Raw genomic sequence first — 6,000 nt, 5'->3', positions numbered from 1 at the left:
CGCTGGCGTTGTACACCGTTGCAGTAGGCGGTCGAAGACCGTGGGGCAATGCTGCATTGGTTAACATTAACATTAACATTAACATTAACGTGACTGCCATTTTCCATCTGTTCAATCACTCGATACCTGATCTTCGACAGGAGAGGACCTACACTGCAAGTGCTGCTGTGACCTCGGTCTGGAAGAGACAATGGCTCGAGTGTCTGGGGAAAGGGCCCCTGCCTTCACATCGGAGGAGTTGGAGAAGCTTGTGAATGGGGTCCTCCCCCAGTATACGCTACTCTACGGACCTCCAGACAAACAGGTAAATACACTGTGAGCATGCTGTATGGGCTATGACTGTGTGGAGTGGGGTGGATGAAAGATGGGGGGGGGGAAGATTGAGGCATGCATGAAACGACGGTGAGTGCATGTGCATCATGGCAAGGGTAGGGATGGGGGCCAATCACTTTGACGGTGCAGTAGGTAATAACTACTCTTTTTCCCCTGTAAATTTCATGTAGGTCAGCGCCCACCAGAAAAAAGATATTTGGCGTGCCATTGCCAAGGACGAACGGACCCTGGGGGTCTACCACAGACGGAGCACCCACTGCCGTAAAAGATGGGAGGACATTCGCCGCTGGAGCAAGAAGACGGCGAAGGCTCAGCTGGGGATGGCCAACGTGGGAGGGGTGCCCGTCGCACCATGACCCCCCTGATGTTCCGGATCCTGGCTGTGGCGTACCCGGAGTTGGATGGGCGCTTGAGGGCATCACAGCAGACACAAGGGGGTGAATACACTCTCATTCTGCTGACTTTGCGCGCAGTGGAGTTGTCTGGGTGGGGGAGGTGGGCTGTGGGTTTCCCTAGGCCAGGTTGAGTTCCGTAGGCAAGGCCCCTCCGTAAAGCAGGCCATGTGGCACCCCAGCCCACCTCTGTAGAGTGCCAAGTACACCTAGTCATGCCCCTGTGTCATCTATGTGTGCAGATGTCGTCCATAGCCTTGTAGGCCACTTCCCAGCAATTGAACAGTGGAGCCCAAGAGCGCGGCGTAGTGCAGGGGGCTTCTGTGTCTGTCGTGTCCGCCAACGGTAGCGGTAATGCATGCACTCAACATGTCTCTCTTCTGTCTTCCCCCCCTTTTTGTGGTCTCCCTGTTCTTGCGTGCATTAGCATCATCAGGCGGAGGAGCAGTGGCACCGGAGCAGGAGGGAGCTGCATCCCACATGGCCCTGGAGGGCGACACTACGGAGTCTGAATTCACCAGTGGGACGGAGGGCGAGGGGAGCTCCACGGCGGGGACAGGAGCTGAGACCAGCGACACGGACTCGTCCTCTGATGGGAGCTCCCTTGTGGTGGTGGCAACATCTGTGCCCCCCGCATCTACAGGTACAGCCGCCACCCCCCTACCAGCACCGCCCTCCCAGCAGCCCCTCAGGCTTTGCACCGTGCCCGCTCACCCAGGAGGGTGGGCATCACCTTCGCCCCAGGCACCTCAGGCCCTGCCCCAGTCACCCCTGCTGTCCTCAGTGAGGAGGCCATTGACCTCCTCAGGTCCCTCACTGTTGGGCAGTCTACCATTTTGAATGCCATCCAGGGTGTAGAAAGGCAGTTGCAACAAACTAATGCATTCCTGGAGGGCATTCATTCTGGTTAGGTGGCCCTTCACCGAGCTTTTCAGACTGTGGCCTCAGCACTGATGGCAGTCATTGTCCCTGTCTCTAGCCTCCCCCCTCCAACTTCCTCCACCCAGACCCAATCCCCTCTACCTCAGCCCATCCCAAGCACACCTACAGACCAACATGCACACACGTCAACACCCAAGGGTAGTTCAGGCAAACATAAGCACCACACATCCCACAGGCATTCATGCAAGCATCACACACATGCAGACACACCAACATCCACTGCCTCCACTGTGTCCCTCTCCTGCTCGTCTCCCTCCTCCCTCCCAGTGACGTCTACACTCACACCTGCATGCACTACCTCTACAGCCACTACGTCCCTCTCCAGCACACCCACCACCACACCCCGCTCACGTGCAGTCACCACCCCTACTACCATTCACACGTCCCCTGTGTCCTCTCCCAGTGTGTCTGTGACGCCCCCTCCCAAGATACACAAACGCAGGCACACACCCACCCAACAGCCATCCACCTCACAACAGCCTCCAGCGCATGCACCTTCACCCAAAGTCACCAAACGTACACCTCCTACAACCACCACCTCTTCCTCCACTCCCAACCCCCCTCCAGCTACCCGTCCCAGTGTGTCCAAAAAACTTTTCCTGTCCACCCTTGAACGCTTTCCCACACCTCCCCCACCCCGTCCATCTCATAGGTCCAGAACTAGCACCTCAGCCACAACATCTCCAGCCACCAAAGCCGCTCCCAGGGGTCCCGGTGGGAGTGTGGAGTCAGCTGTGACACCTTCCAAGGTGGGGAAGGGACACAAGAAACCTGGCAAGTCTGGGAAGAGCAGCACGGCGGACAAGACCGCCATCATCCCCGCTGCCCAGGAGGCCACCGCCAGCACCAGCCCAGCTGCCCAGGAGGCCACCGCCAGCACCAGCCCAGCTGCCCAGGAGGCCACTGCCAGCACCAGCCCTGCTGCCGAGGAGGCCACCGCCAGCACCAGCCCAGCTGCCCAGGAGGCCACCGCCAGCACCAGCCCTGCTGCACAGGAGGCCACCGCCAGCAAAAGCCCCGTTGGGCCATGAAGGACCGCCAGCAAAAGCCCTGTTGGGCCATGAAGGACCGCCAGCAAAAGCCCCATTGGGCCATGAAGGACCGCCAGCAAAAGCCACGTTGGGCCATGAAGGACCGCCAGCAAAAGCCCTGTTGGGCCATGAAGGACCGCCAGCAAAAGCTCAGTTGGGCCATGAAGGACCGCCAGCAGCTGAGACCCTGTAATGGAGACCGCCATCTCAAACACCGCTGAACAGGGCACCGCTGTCTCAAGCACCGCTGCACAGGGCACCGCTGTCTCATGCACCGCTGCACAGGGCACCGCCATCTCAAGCACCGCTGAACAGGGCACCGCCGTCTCAAGCACCGCTGCACAGGGCACCTGGTCTTACCGCCGCTTTAACACCGACCGCCAGGGTTGTAATGACCACCTAAGATTCTTAATGACTGACCACTGTCTTTCCTCTCTAACACTGCAGCTTTCCTAATATGCTCCCTAGTGATCCTGCTCATTGCCTCATGTTAGAAACACACTGTTGATTGCCTCATGCTAGGCCCTGAACCCTTTTGCCTACATTCACTAGCCCATGTAGCAGTACCAAAACTGTCCATGTAGACCTGACCTTGCAGTTCCCCTGCCCTCACTACCCTTGTGGTGAACTGACTTAGGTGGTGTTTGAGTGGTTGCATACTTCATCCCCATTCCTCTGAAACAATATGAGCTTCACCATTAGGATGAGGCAGGATTAGTGTGTGAGGGCCATGATCACCACTTCATAAATTGGAGCAGCATCACTCCCTTTCCCTCAACGCTGAATTAAGATGTAGCTTGGAGGAGGTTCTCCTGCTTCTTCCCTCGCATCTGAAACATGGAAGCAACACTGCACATATGCAGTCGGGCATGGTGCACAGCGAGTTCTGCATGCCCATGTGGGGAGGCGAATTCAGGGCTGTAGGAAATACAATGGCAAAAGTCAGATGAGCCATGCTGGGTGGGCAGACAGCAGTCGATGTGCATTAAAAAATATAGAAGCTTTGATCTAGAGTATGGGAGCAGGGTCAATGTGTGTGGGTGATGTCAGACATGTGGGCCTCAAAAAAGAAAAGTCTAAATTTAGTTGCCCCTTTACCTAGATTTAACTGCATTTAAAATAACATCCACACACCTAAAAAGAAACATATATGCAAGGTTATCTAATCTGGGAAAAATGTATTATTCTGGTAGGAAAGTTCACTTTGTTGACATGATCTTTTCGGATATCTGTATGTGCAACCGGAGGGTCATTGATTTGTATCTTGGCTTGTTGACATATATTTATAGTGATATGAGGTCCCAGCCTAAACGCCCTACGAATATGTAAATTATCAGATTAAAAACATTATTGCGCCCAGTGTAAAATAGGCTGTCGAAATTTAAAAATACATATTTTATGCACAGTTTTAGAAGGCTGCCACAAAATTTGCAAAATATTCAAGATTTTTATGGTAAAGTTTTTGGAACCACTCTGCTGAAATGGCTCTGAAGTTCGGGCTGTTAGTCTTCATTAAGGTGGATTATAATGAGAATTATTCTTAAATTGTTTCCTGAAGGCTATTTTTTGTGTTTTTTTGAGAGTTGTAACTCTTGGCTGAAACTGGGATGGTATTGGTATGTGCTGGGCTGAATTTGGGCTTGTACTTGAATAGCTTGAGCTTGGGATGGGTATCAAAATCTGGCAAAACTGGGTACACAGGTCAAAAAGGAAGATCATCCTGGAGTCATTCTGAAGTAATTGATGACTTCAGCTGGACTGTTCACGTAAGGAAGCCATCCTGAAATATGAGTATAGGACAAAATATCTGAATGAGATGACTCAAGAGTCATCAAAGAAACTACTCTAAGATAGGTTCCTGATTACTTCAATGAAAACATGTGATAATAATTTAGTACCACAGGATGATCTCATGATGATTTCAGGGTTAAACTGTACTACTCCAGGATGATACTAGGTGTATTTCAGGATGGGCTGTGCTATTACAGAATGATCTTGCAATTACTTCAGAATGATGCTGTGAGACGATCCCAGAATAACTTTCGTATGGGCTGTACAAGACAATGATGATGTTATGATGGGGACGTTTTACCCCAAGATGGCATCTGGCTGTATCACTGCATGATGACTTCAAGATAAACATGTATTACTCTAAGATGATCTTGAGTAGTAATGGGTAAATCTTGTTTGTCATACTGTGAAAGTTAAGAATTTCACCTTGTTAAAGTTTGTCTGCAGAGCAGATCTCGGCTACGGAAAACACACAAATAACTGCTTCATGGGCTGTCTCCAAAAAAAGTGGATTCCTTGTGTGAACAGAAGAACGCCACTCACAAACTGTTCTATGGAAGCATGAGTACCCAGCATATAATCAGTAGGGTCTCAGGAAGCTATTATAATTGTCTGAAAGGAACAATTCCTAATTTAAGAGAAGGCTGTGCTTAGATGCTTCTGAATGGCTTGTAAGAAGTCATTAACCCTAGCACTGTCATTGCTCGACCTGTCATAGATTGTGGTTAGTGGGATGGGCTGGTATTCCCTTAGAAGTTCATGGATCACCATAGGATACGTTTAGCTGTTCACTATTTTAAGTGTGCACATAATACAGAAAAGTAAACCTGAAAAGGCAGACTTGGCTTTGAATTCAATTCAGCTTACCACAAAAAATGTACCCAGCCTTACCTGTGAGGACTTTGGAATATACTTAAGTTACTCAAGGGAACTAAACTTTACCACATTACTACTTTACAGGTTTCCTATGATCATCACTTCTGCTATTACAACTTAATAGCATAGGTTTGTTAAGTTATTACACAAAGCAGAGAACCATTAATAACATTATTGCACTCGTTTTAATTCTAACTCAGCTCTATTCTTTCATTTGATCTGTTTCACTCCAATCAAGAACTTTTGATGACAGCATAAGTAAGTGTGGGGGTTAACACCATCAGTGCAGAATTGGTGTTGACTGAGTTACTATGCAAGCACGAGACAGGCTCAAGATGTTGTGGTTGAGTGTAAGTAAGCCTCCAAGTGGTTTTCTGAGTGGTCAGGTGGGTGCTGCAGTTCAGTGGTGATGTGAATGAGGCATGATAGCTACAGAAAGTGGCAGTGGTGGATGACTGATCTTGTGATTGTGAGCTGTATACGTAGCTGATTGAGTATGGTTTGATCAAATGATGTGAGCAGCCACGGATTTTGTGAGAGATGAAAGAAAGAGTTTTTTGTGGCTCAGGAGCATTTTGAGAGGTTTTAGTATGTAGTGCCAGAGAGGTCTGAAACCTGGGGAGGTTCTGGATGTA

This window comes from Pleurodeles waltl, chromosome 2_2, assembly GCF_031143425.1.
Source record: "Pleurodeles waltl isolate 20211129_DDA chromosome 2_2, aPleWal1.hap1.20221129, whole genome shotgun sequence".
Taxonomy (NCBI): Eukaryota; Metazoa; Chordata; class Amphibia; order Caudata; family Salamandridae; genus Pleurodeles; species Pleurodeles waltl.
This window is presented reverse-complemented; position numbering follows the sequence as displayed.